General features: G+C 46.9%; 1 protein-coding gene and 1 long non-coding RNA gene across 6 annotated transcripts in view; one reads left to right on the forward strand and one right to left on the reverse strand.

Moving 5' to 3' along the window:
* The window catches only part of E2F8 (E2F transcription factor 8), a 36,705-nt gene extending 34,669 nt beyond the window's left edge, over window positions 1-2,036 (reverse strand). Inside the window, exons 1-2 of one of the 4 annotated variants that reach the window (XM_053284555.1) lie at window positions 1,563-1,852; window positions 1,200-1,268 (exon numbers count right to left, since the gene is read on the reverse strand). The gene's annotated coding sequence lies outside the window, so the exon portion shown is untranslated. The other 3 variants (XM_053284552.1, XM_053284553.1, XM_053284554.1) reach the window with 3 other exon arrangements.
* Window positions 1,904-12,321, forward strand: part of LOC128339985 (uncharacterized) — a 63,262-nt gene continuing 52,844 nt past the window's right edge. Inside the window, exon 1 of one of the 2 annotated variants that reach the window (XR_008313375.1) lies at window positions 1,904-2,275. This is a non-coding gene — a long non-coding RNA (uncharacterized LOC128339985). The remainder of the gene's footprint in view (window positions 2,276-12,321) is intronic. The other variant, XR_008313374.1, reaches the window with a different exon arrangement.

Below are 12,321 nucleotides of genomic sequence, written 5' to 3' on the forward strand. Positions count from 1 at the left end.
GCAAAAGGAAAATATCATTAACACACAAGCTGGTGTTGCTGAGTATGCTTTTGGTTCATTCTCAACCCCCTCTCTCCCCAATAACCTTCCCTTTAAGCACCATCATGGATGGTATCTTCACTAGAATAGTTCTTTGCAAGAGAGAGTCCTGCTGGATCAGACGAAAGTGAACATAGGAAGGTGCCTTATATCAAGTCAAGGAGAGCTGGTCTTGTGGTAGCAAGCATGACTTGTCCCCCTAGCCAAGCAGGGTCTACCCTGGCTAGATTTGAATGGGAGACTAGAAGCGTGAGCATTATAAGATTGATATTCCCTTCAAGGGATGGAGCCGCTCTGGGAAGAGCATCTAGGTTCCAAGTTCCCTCCCCGGCATCCCCAAGACAGGGCTCCATTGCCATTGCCTCTACCTCCATTACCATTGCCTCCTGCACAGTATGCGATGATGCCTTTCCACATCTTCCTATATTGCTGCTGCTTGATATAGGTGTTCCCATAGTCTGGGAAACATACCAGCAGGGATTCAAAACGGCAACCTTCTGCTTGCTAGTCAAGTTATTTCCCACTGCACCATTAGGTGGCTGGAGATGGTAAACCACTCCTGTATTCTATCAAGAAAACCACATGGCTCTATGATCACCAGGAGTTAACACCAACTTGACAGCACAATCTTTCCTTTCTTGTGTAAACTGTTTTGGGAACTTTTGTTGAAAAGCTATATACTGTATAAATATTTGTCATATTCGTACAGAACAAATCCACTTGTTTATCAGGCGCAGTGGTCTTGGTCCTTTCTGTGCAGTTACTAGAGGGACACATATTTCCATTTTTTAAAAGTATTTTAAAAGTGAACTGAATGTTCTATGGAGTTCCTACATTGTGAAATGAAAGAGGGCCATTAGCTAACCTGCAGGTATTGCACACTGAAATAAATTGCCTTAAAAAAAAAAAAGTACCTAGCAATTCTGTATTTTGTAGATGGGCATGGCATCATTACACCCTCCCAGGAAGATGCTCCCAGGGTGGAAATAATGCAGTACAGAAAAACTATTGTGCATGTACATGCATGTTGTATGAAGGACACCCGACATATCCGGCTTTTTCTGCCTCTGAGTTCCAGTTCGGTGATATGCATTATACATTTCATAAGAGTAACTGTGTTAGTCTGTTGTAGCAAAAAACAACAAAGAGCATTGTAGCACCTTTAAGAGACATCATCAGATACAGCGGATGGAGCCTGCAGCCCTGCACCTGACAAATGAGACTCTTGCCTACAAATTAATCATCAGAAATATTTAGTTTTAATATTTCTGCAAGTGCACTAATGGCGGTATACAACTAGACGCAATGCACAGAGTGAAGATGGGGTTAAAAAAAAAAAGAAAAGTAGTGCAACTACCTACTTAGCCCGCTTTTAGCAATTCCACAGCAGAGCTCTTGTTCTTGGCCACAAAATGCAACTCGCTGCAGACCAAAGCTCAGTGAAACCTTCCGCCCCTTCTTAAATAAAGAAAACTCGCACCCCGATCCGCACTTGCCGCTGCGGCGGCAGCCCCCTCACTCACCTCGCTCCAGACCCGACCCCCACAAAACTTTCCCTCTCTCTCTGCGCCAGCCCTGGGATTCCGATCGCGCTCCCTCGTTTCGGCTGGGGTCCGCCCCCTCCTGATACAGTTTCTCTGATTGGCCGCTGGCTAGAGGGGGGGTGGCTTTCCGAGGTCCAGTTTAAAACGTTTGGCGCCACCAAGCCCGCGAGCCGAGTTTCCCCACCCGTCGAATTACGGCCCGTTCGTTTTCCCTCCCTGTGTGAGGAAGCCTCAGCGCGGCTGTCCCAGCAGCCGAACCTGACGTGGTATTGCCCGTACCTTCTCTGAGCAAAAAGCCCCCCGCTCGATCCTCCTCTCCGTGTCAGCGATTTGAATTTGGCCCGCGGCGACAGGCGATGGGCGGAGGTGGAGGCGTGGCGGAAGCGCCAAGGAGGGGAATCCCCAAGCCAATCATAGTCCACAGACCTCCCGGTCCTAGCCTATCGCTGCTCTCCCTTTCCTTCCATCGACCGGGAGAGTACGCTCAGGGGAGCTTGGCGCGTGTGCAGGGCGCGAGAAGAGAGCAAGCCAGCAGCAAGCAGTGGAGCCTGGGGTGGGCCAGGGGATGGAGGCGCTCTCTCGTGCAGGACTGCAGGTTCACAGGGGACGGGGTTAGTAGGGCGGTGAAAGAACTCGCGAACTAGCTTGTACCCCTGAGTTCGCGCAGCGTGCCCCTTTTCTCTCGGCACCAGGTAACTAGAGTCTAGAGCCTTTTAACACTTGGAATGAAAGAGCTGGTATTTTACTCATTGTGAGTCCTTTAAATCTCTGTCTTTAGAGAGTCAACGCTAGAAATGGTTTCCATATTTTTCTCTAAAGCACAGAAGACCTTTAAACCCCTGATTTGTACCTCAAGCAAGCAATGCTTAATAAGTGGAAATGGGCGTAGGGGCTTCTGTTCAAAAACTGAAGATAGGCCCTTCCTGGGTTTTTGCGGCATCACCGACGCTGTCACGTTATTTTATTTTATTTTATTTTATTTTATTTTTTAAGGCTTTCCCCCTGCTATAAGGGTGGCAGGCAGCAAGCATCTGTCCAGGGGCATAGCTAGGGGAGAGGGAGCCTGTGTTTGCCCTTTTCCCTGGTGGCACCTCGGAGTGAGGGAGATAATGAAAATAGGGAGGGGTGGAGCTGGGGACGACGACCCTGAGGAGCTGGGGGGCCCAGGTTCTTTGAAGCCATCGGCTCAATTATAGCTACACCCCTGCATCTGTCACTGCTGCTGCTTGGAATATTCTGTGTAAAATCAAACCTCCAGTTAAAGTCACCATCTGTAACATCAACTGTAAAGTCACCATCTATAAAATCAAACCTCCATTTAAAGGCACCATCTGTAACATCAACTGAATGTAATATAACCCATAAGAAATCTTTAAGTACTGGAACCACTAAGCGTACCAGCCACTGTGAAGTTGTCAAATACCAGTTTAAAGTTATTAATTGATTAAGTGCTGTCAAGTCAGTGTTGACTTAGCAACCACATAGATTCTCTCCAGGATGATCTGTCTTCAGCTTGGCCTTTTAGGTCTCTCAGTGGTGCATTCATTGCTGTTGTTATCGAGACAATCCACCTTGCTGCCAAGTTATGTCTGTAACCAAGCAGAGCAAGAAAACCTTGACTCACACTTGTAAATAGAAACTTTAATTGTTATTTTAACACTAAGTGTAAAAGTCTCCTTACTACCAATATCTACATGCCTAGCTGTCACCATAAGCTACCAAAAACCAGCTGGTGAACCTGTGTGGTGGCAGCATTAGCAGAAGTGCAAGGCAGCTTATTGTATATGAGGGGAAGCCTTAAAGAAGGGCATTTGAGGCATAACTTTATTTATTTATTATTTCTCTGTGTAAACCGCCCTGAGCCATTTTTGGAAGGGCAGTATAGAAACTGAATGAATGAATGAATGAACTTGCCTAATTACATGCAGCACTCATGAGAGAAACTGCTTTCTGTGTGCTCCTTACAATGCAAATGATTGTCTTAAAGCTCTTTCTTTGACTTTGGCACCATTCCTCATCTGTAACACCTCACTCCCTTTCTTCCATCTTCCTCTGCACAAGTCCTGCACAGCACAGCCACTCCCAATTTTTCTTGAAAGGATGGCAGGGAGACAGAAAGTCTACTGAATTCAACAGTTCTATTCATAGTAAAAGCCTTTTTGCAGCAACTGATTAGTAATGCTTAAGCTAGGAACACTTCTTTGGAGTAAGCCCCACTGAACTCTTGGAGTAATCCCTCACTTCTTGCCTGTGGGCTTCCTAGAGGCATCTGGTGGGCAACTGTGTGAAACAGAATGCTGTACTTCAGCCTGATCCAGCAGGGCTGTTATTATGTTCTTAATTCAATGGGGCTTACTTCGTCATTTGCAGGACGGTCTCTGAAAATGTCTTGGAAACCCAGATGAGCAAGCAGTCAGTGCAGAAGAAACTCCAAAGTTGGAGTGGAAAGAGATTGACTTGGGTCCCCCCCAGCCCTGCCTCCACCAATGAACAAATCAGTATCCAATGCGCTCCTCCTCTTGCCTTTCTTCCCCTACAAAGCTTAATATCAGCTAGGACTCCCCAAGAATACTCAGCCTCTGCATTTGCTTTCAATGGCAATAAGGTTCAGCTCTGGAACAAAGCAACAGTGCCTATAAGCATATGCACAGTGCATTCTGAAGCATATACCCAACTCCCATATAGTAATAATTATTATATATTAATAATGAGCCTTGGAGAGCTCGGTTTCCAAGCAGGTGGGAGCCCCAGGGGACCCCTTTCTGTTTTGAAATGCAACGTGACCTAAGGAATTGCACACAGCCCAGTGCAGAATGAGGCCACTACAGCAGAGTCTGGGCAGACTTCTGGTTTGCAGTATCAACTTAAAACAAAACCAGACTAAAACCCCAGGGTACACTAACAGCAACCCAGTGAAAAATGGGGGTAATGGTGGGCACACAATTTACATTAAGGAACAGAGAGCCTATCTGAGCACACATCCAGCCCAGGAAAAAGGATTTCAGTTGCAAAACTGAACTCCGTGGCGGTGGCACCCTTTCACACAGAAATGCACTTCTAGTGAAAACAACGAAGAACCTTGTTGCACTTTGTAGCCCACACCATCAGATCTGTCTGAGTTGTATCTGACGACAAGGGCAGTAATCTGCCAAAGTTTCTGCTACAATGCATTTCAGCAGGTGAAGCTTTCCTTCTCATCACTGTTTCTAAACTACGGAACTGTACCTGTTGATTCTTGATTAATCACAGCTCTTTGGGAAGCAAGGAACTTTTGGAAGGGGCAAAAAGCAAAGCAATCCCATGCTTTTTGTATGGGATTGTTGAGGAAAATATACAAACCAACCAGTCCTGCACCCTTTATATCTCAGTTTAACCTGAGAGAACTAAAATGTTGTAGAAGATAGGCAGTTTGATTCAGATTAGAGAGACCTGGTTTCAAATCCCCAGCCTTGGGTTAATCCCTCTCTAAGCCTAACTATCCTCACAGGTTTGTTCTGATATGGAATAACTGCTAAATATCTTGCCCTGATCCCTTTGTGGGAAGGGATACAAATGAAGGGTGGGGAGATAATAGGACAGCTGCCCATCAGAACAAGCTTTGTGCTTCTGTTTCCTCTGCTCCACAGCCTTAAAGTATCTGTATGATAAAATATCTTTTGTTCTCTCTATGTTCTTTAGGCATAACCATCTAGGCATATTCAGGAGTCTTTTCAGGAGTTTTCCTACTAACTATATATTTAATCGTCATAAACGTACCCATTGCTAATCCCATGTGTAGCAGCTCTCGCGAGAGCAGCTGCCTGGGGGATAGCGACGGGATGGGAGACAATGGCGGTGGTGGGCCGGCCTGGCCCATCCACTGGTTGGCCGGAGGAGGAGGTGGCGGGCTGGCCTGGCCCGGCCGCCAGGAGGAGGAGGTGGCAGGCTGGCTTTCCAACTGGCCCGCAAGCCAGAAAGCATGGAGTGGTGGGGGGAGGAAGTAGGCTGGCAAGCAGGCCGGCCAGCCAGCCCCCCAGAAAGCGGGGAAGGGGCCGAGAAGTGGAGTGGGGGACAGCCAGCCAGAAAGCGGGGCATGCCAGCATGGTGGTGGTAGGGGGAACAGCGGCGGTGGGTGGGCCAGCCGGAGGTGCAGATGCTCTGTGCCCGGCCCAGCTAGTTAGAGTTAATGTAGGAACAGGCTGGTCCTGGCCTTAAACTTGCAACAAAACACCTGGTTTTAAAGTAGTAAAAGTAGTTTAAAAGTAAAGTAGTAAAGTAGTGCTGGAGGAATAAGGAAAAGATCAGTTCCTAAATCCAAGTTATTAAAATCAACATGAATGGATGTGGAGCACACTTTAATTGAGAATCTACCACTGCTCACACATAAAAATTGTCTTTCAGCAGTTTGACTGTGATTGGAAGATTTGGTTTTGTTTAAAACATACAGTATTTACTAAATCTAATTTGCCAAATGAAGCTGCCTGATATAGGTGTTTCCCATAGTCTGGGAAACATACCAGTGGGTATTCGAACCTGCAGCCTCTGGCTTGCTAGTCAAGTCATTTCCCCGCTGCACCATTAGGTGGCTATGGATGGTATTAGACACAGCATTTTAGCTGCAAACTAGGGTCTAACACTACTACTCTTTGACAAACACTGAGGCTATTCCCATGATGGGCAAATATCAGACTAGGGAGCTGCGTGGCTCCCAGCGGCAGTGCAGCGGCAAGCCCACTTAGGGAACCTGGGTTTGGGGCGTGAGAGCACCTGAAAAGTGAGTTCTTTAATCATATGTACTTGCGGTGCGGCTCCACACCTCACCGACTCATGAGTAGCCTCCTGACATCAGGAGGCTCCCCAAAAGGCATCACGTACTTATGTGGTATCGTATGGGACTTCCGGGGGCCAAGAGGTCCCGAACCCCACCACCCCAACTGGCTCTGTGACGGAGCCGGTAATCATCTGGATGGCCAATCCAGCCGCCCAGGGAGTGCTCCCTGATCGTCTGCGGGGACAGCGGATCAGACCTGCTTTCCTCGCGACCCCCCTTTCAGCTCTTCACACTAATCATGTGGAGAGCCTCACTGGATATTTCAGAGCCTGAAGAGAGGGAGTGCCAGAAGGTTCAAGGGATCTTGAGTCTGAATATTAGTAAGACTGATAGCTGAATCATGAACTATTAATGAAACTCCATTACAGACAAAGTGTTATGCAAAAACTGAATGAAAACTTACAGTTGTTTGGAACATAATGAGGTAATTCACACAGTCAAAAACTGTGTTCTACCCAGGTTTGGGAGCTATATGTGTTCCCATTGTTTTGTTGTGTGGAAGCAAGTTAGGAGGAAAACCTGTATAGAAGTGATTGAGGCTCTACACACGATTCGTGTGTAGAGCCTAAATGGGCCCTGCGAGGAGAGCAGGCTCTCCCCACAGAGAGCTTAGCCCACAGTCGAGCAGGGAGCTCGCCCTGGGTGGCCAGATCGGTTGCCCACATGATTACCTGTTTTGTCATGGAGCCCGTAGGGGTGGTGGGGATCAGGGGCCACCTGGCCCCCGGAAGTCCCAGGATGCCCTGCGTGAGTGCATGGGGCATTCTGGGGAGACCCCCAAGACCAGGAGGCTTGTAGGAGCCTCCCAGTCTAAGAGTCTTCCTTGTGAGTTGCCGTGGCACGGAGCTGTGCCATGACGACTCACGATCAGTGAAATGGGGTTAGCGGAGTGCTCACTCCACTAACCTCGTTTAAGGGTGGGGGCAGTTAAGGAAGTTTGCTGCCAGGAGCAGCGTGGCTCCCATTAGGGTCATAGGAAGCTGCCGTATACTGAGTCAGACCATTGGTCCATCTAGCTCAGTATTGTCTACACAGACTGGCAGTGGCTTCTCCAAGGTTGCAGGTAGGAATCTCTCTCAGCCCTATCTTGGAGATGCCAGGGAGGGAACTAAGAACCTAGATGCTCTTCCCAGAGCGGCTCCATCCCCTAAGGGGAAGATCTTACAGTGCTCACACTTCTAGTCTCCCTCTCATATGCAACCAGGGCAGACCCTGCTTAGCTAGGGGGACAAATCATGCTTGCTACCACCAGATCAGCACACGACCTCCGAAAACTGGGCTGAGCTCCCCTAGCCCAGTTTTCAGAAGTCATGAGAATAGTCTCAATGTGTGGAAGCAAGATAGGAGGAAACCTGGGCAGCTTTTCCTTCTACCTTGCTTTCACACAATCTCTTCTACCCAGGTTTTCCTCTTATCTTGCTTCTGCACAAATCAAAATTCGGAGCACACACAGCTTCCAAGCCCGGTAGAACTCAATTTTTGATTTTGTGGATGACCTCACTGTGATGTTCTGTGCATAAGAACCTAGGTGCTGCTATTCCATCAGGCCAAGCCTACCCCCAGACCTGTGCCTGAAGTGGCACCACCCCATCCCTATCATTGTGGTTCATAGAGCATTCCATTCCAAATACCAGTTCTGTCCCTAACACTCTCAATCTCTCACTCTCACTCCACCAACCCATAGCTGCCCCCAGCACACACACAGCACACTATACACCCATTTTCTGTGCCCCCCTCCAATAGCACTAATCTTCTCATCAACTCACCCACAATCTCTAGCTGGCATCAACAACTACTCCTGCTGAACCTGTCCGCTTTCCCAGAGTTTTGAAATGCAAGGAGGAAAGGACAAGCTCAGCAGGAGCAGTGACAGCAGTTCTGCCACTGCTGCCACCATCAGGCACAGTAGCTGGCAGAGGCAGGCATGGAGTTGGAATGCCTTGCCCATTCCCACTGCTTTCACCAACCTGCCATAGTTATAAGTAGCAGAAATGTTCCTGATATCACTGCTATCTTCATACCATTTGTTTTTGAAGTAGTCTCACTGAGTGGGGTTTTTCCATACATAACAGAGCTAAGGGCTGCAACTTAGCTGTCTTAGTAATCACAACTGGGTAAACTGATCCTAAATATTTATTATTTCAATGGAGCCTTATCCAACTAGTTGCCTTTAGGATCACAGCTCTGATTTCTGTCCTATAACTGTCCTTAAGGACAGATATAGGTAGGACTAGACAAGTAAAGACATCTTTGCTAAAACAGGTTGGCTCCATGTATCTGCCCATAGGCAAAAATGTTAGTGGAAATTCACTTAAAGAAAACCTGTTTATCCTGAAGAGGCTGAATTGGTTTTCAACTGTAGACTCTGCTAAGAATTTTTTCTTTTCTCTTCCTTGCTGGCTTATTATTGACAATAATAGGAATGTGTTTAATATTTTACCATTTGGGTGTTTTTATTGCTGAAGTGAGTCAATAATTATTTACTTACCAGCTAATAATGCTTATAAGCTCCTACTGGAGATAAGATAAGTATTGTCTTGAGTGGGAACAGATTATGTACTATTGATAAATCAGACTTCTTGCCATACTTTAAACTTAATGAATGCGTATTGACCAACATTTTAGAATAAAAACAGAATATTCCATGCAATTTACTGCTCTGAGGTATATTTCATTGTGATAGTATAGGCCATAGAGGTATAGTTCATTGTGAGCTATAGTTCATAGAGGTAGCATTGTGACTAATGCTATCTCTATGGAATGTAGCCTGATCCTGTGGGTGTTTACTCAGAAGTCCAACTGAGTTGAACATATATGAACATAAGAAGTTGCCCTATACAGAATCAGACCATTGGTCCATCTAGCTCCATATTGCACCCTGTGAGTTTTGCACTGCTGCACCCTGGCAGCAGTGAGTTTTGCCATACCTATCCAAGGTTAACAGCTGCCTGCATTATGTCTGAATGCAGAACTGCAGGTTGGGCTGTCTGAAACCAGAGTTGAGGGATGAAGCTCCTCGCTATCTGGCTGTAATTGACTGTGCAGGCTGTCCTTCATGCAACGTGAAGGACATGTTGTCAGCCAGTTCCCCTCCTCTTTGCCGACTCTCTGACTGCAGAGAGCTTTCTTTCCATTATGTCCAAATGAGGACAGGAGAGTTGGGGTGTGTGGGGAGCAGAATCACTGGTCCATTGGACCCACAGTTCTGCACTATGTGTGAATGGGGCCACTGACTCTATCAATGAGCAACAATTCCTGTAGGGCCAACCCAAACTCACCCCTCTAGTGCCTGAGGCAGCACAAATAAAGTATGTTGTTCACCACTCCACAAAAGCTCTTTGCTTCCAGCTCCCTGGTGTGCACACCCTTAAGATTCTCCCCTGCCCCTAACCTTACTTGACAGCATGTTGGTACCACCACCACTGCCATTGTTCTTCTGCTTCCCATTTTCAAAAGCCAGAGGGGAAGGAAGCTAGACCAACAGCACTCTTCTTATCTTTTCCACTTCCTTCCACCAGGAAGTAGAGGAAGAAAAAGAGCAGAGGCTGATACACAAGTGCTGGGTAAAGGGGAGGTGACCAGAAGTAGGGGGTTCAGTGGCTCTCTTCAACAATCTACCAACTCATCCAGTCTTGCTTAATCCAAAACAAGTATGATAGGATTACAGCCTTAAAAGCATAGGATCTGCTTCTCTGGGGCAGAACTATAATTCTAACTTGGCAATTCTAGAGTTTTGGAATTCTTCCTTCTTTAGTGGAAAAGTAAAGTCTCCTTTGCACTTTTAAAAAGTAATGAAAGACACCTCAGTTACATACCAACCCAAACCAAGAGACATTTGACCTGTTTAAAACAAGCTCAATTGACGGGCCAAATATTGTCAAATAATGGTTGTGTTTTTAAAGCACTGGTTTTATTAGAGCAACAAAAATATACTTAATCATGGACAAGTTTTGATACATATTAATTACAAAAGCAAATAAGTTCACAGTTATTGTGAAACAATGAAATTAAATGTTAAAGAGTTTCTAGCCCTGATTCAGTTTTCTTCCAGAAGCTTTACAGAACAGAGCAGCAGATCATATGGAGGGGTTACTCCCTGCAGCAAGGAAGGTGGAGCTAGGTCCCGATGACTACTTGTACACCCAGTTGGAGGTTTGTCCTAGCTACTACAAGGCTAGAGACTCACTCAGCCTTGTTAACAAATGACAACAGAGTGAAACTTTCAAAGGTAAACTGCCACTTACACAGTGACATTCTTGGCTTCAGGGAATAAGTAAAGCACAAAACTGTATTTAACAAGTTACAATGAGAACTAAGATGATAGCCACTGTAACAAGTTGCAGTAATTTGTTAAATACAGCTTTGTGCTTTAAGCTTCTAAAAATATCTTCTATATATATAATTCTCTAAGACTAAGTTGCAGTAATTTGTTAAATACAGCTTTGTGCTTTAAGCTTCTAAAAATATCTTCTATATATATAATTCTCTAAGACTTACCCATGGCTAATCCCATGTGTGGCAGCTCTCGCGAGAATTCTCAAGCCAGCTGCCAGTAGGGGAAGAGGAAAGCGGCGGGGGGAAGAGAAAATGGTGGGCGGCAGCCAAAAAAGGTGAGTGGGCGGGCGGGGGGGGGAGAAGAAGCAGTGGCAGCGGCTGGCTGGGCGGAAAGAGAAAACAGCGGGCAGGCAGCCCAACCACAGCCATCCTCCTCACGAGGAGACCAGCCGAGCAGGAACCTCCCTCTCCGGGCCCACCTGCTGGCCAAATGAAAGGACGGGCCGCACTGGGGCCGAATGAGGCCTCTCTGCGCCTGTGCAGAGAGGCAAGGAGACAGCCAAGCAGGCAGTGGAGAGGTAGGCAGCCTCCCTCTCTGGGCTTGCCTGCTGGCCAAATGGCAGAATGAATGCTCCCCAGTGCAACCCCAGACCCGCAGCTACCAGGTGAGCAGGTGGGGGGGCAACAAACGGGCAAGCGGGGGGGGATGAGTGGCGAGCGGGTGGGGGAGGAATGGGTGAGCGGAGGGAGGAACGGGCCAGCAGGAGCTGAGTGCACTAGCGCAGCTAGTATTCTATATTGTATTAAAACCTTTGTTTCATTTTGTTAATACTCATCATAGCTGTATTTGTACTTCTGTTTAGTTGGAGTGCTACTCCTCTTTGTGCCTACTTCTGGAAATACTAGACACGCTCTCTTCCGCTGGCGACCACAGAGCGAGCAGGGACCATTTTGCTCTGAGCAAGGAGGGAGAGAGAGAGAGAGAGAGACTGGCTGGGGAGCTGCCACCATCCAGCTCCTATGCTCCCACTGAGGTGGGCTCTTCCTCACCCAACTGTCACCACAGAGCAACCAGGGACCAACTTGCCCTAAGGGGAGTAGAGAAGAAAGAAGTGAACCTAAAGAGCTCACCATGTAAAGATCTAAACACGTGCTTGATGCATTGTTATTTATTTAAGCTTTTATATAAACCTCTTCCGGAGGTTCTCCTGAAAAGTGGCATATAAATTACAAAACCCAAAATAAATAATAAATTTGACCAGTCAATTGACCAGTGTGGCAACCCCACAAGACACAATCCCAGTGAATGGTGGTGGCAATGGAAATTGCTGCAGCATGTGTCTGTGTATAACTAGCAAATAAATGAGATAAGGTGCAATAACAACACACAGGCTGAAATAGCATTGCATCCCATGGAGACATGTCTGTGTTGTAAAGAGACCTAGACAACGTGTCAGTGAAGCCGAATGGGTCAGCACCACTATCCTGGGTAGGATCACTCTTTGCCAGAGGCAGTAGTGTAGCATTTCGGAAATAAAAGGCTTGACGGTCGGGGGAGGGGGTGCTTGAGGATGACTTGCTGCATGCTAGTTTACAAGTTGCCTAGTCATTATGGAGCTTACCGTGTTGTTGCAAACTGACACACCTATATAG

This window comes from Hemicordylus capensis, chromosome 1 (genome assembly GCF_027244095.1).
Source record: "Hemicordylus capensis ecotype Gifberg chromosome 1, rHemCap1.1.pri, whole genome shotgun sequence".
In the NCBI taxonomy this organism is placed as follows: Eukaryota; Metazoa; Chordata; class Lepidosauria; order Squamata; family Cordylidae; genus Hemicordylus; species Hemicordylus capensis.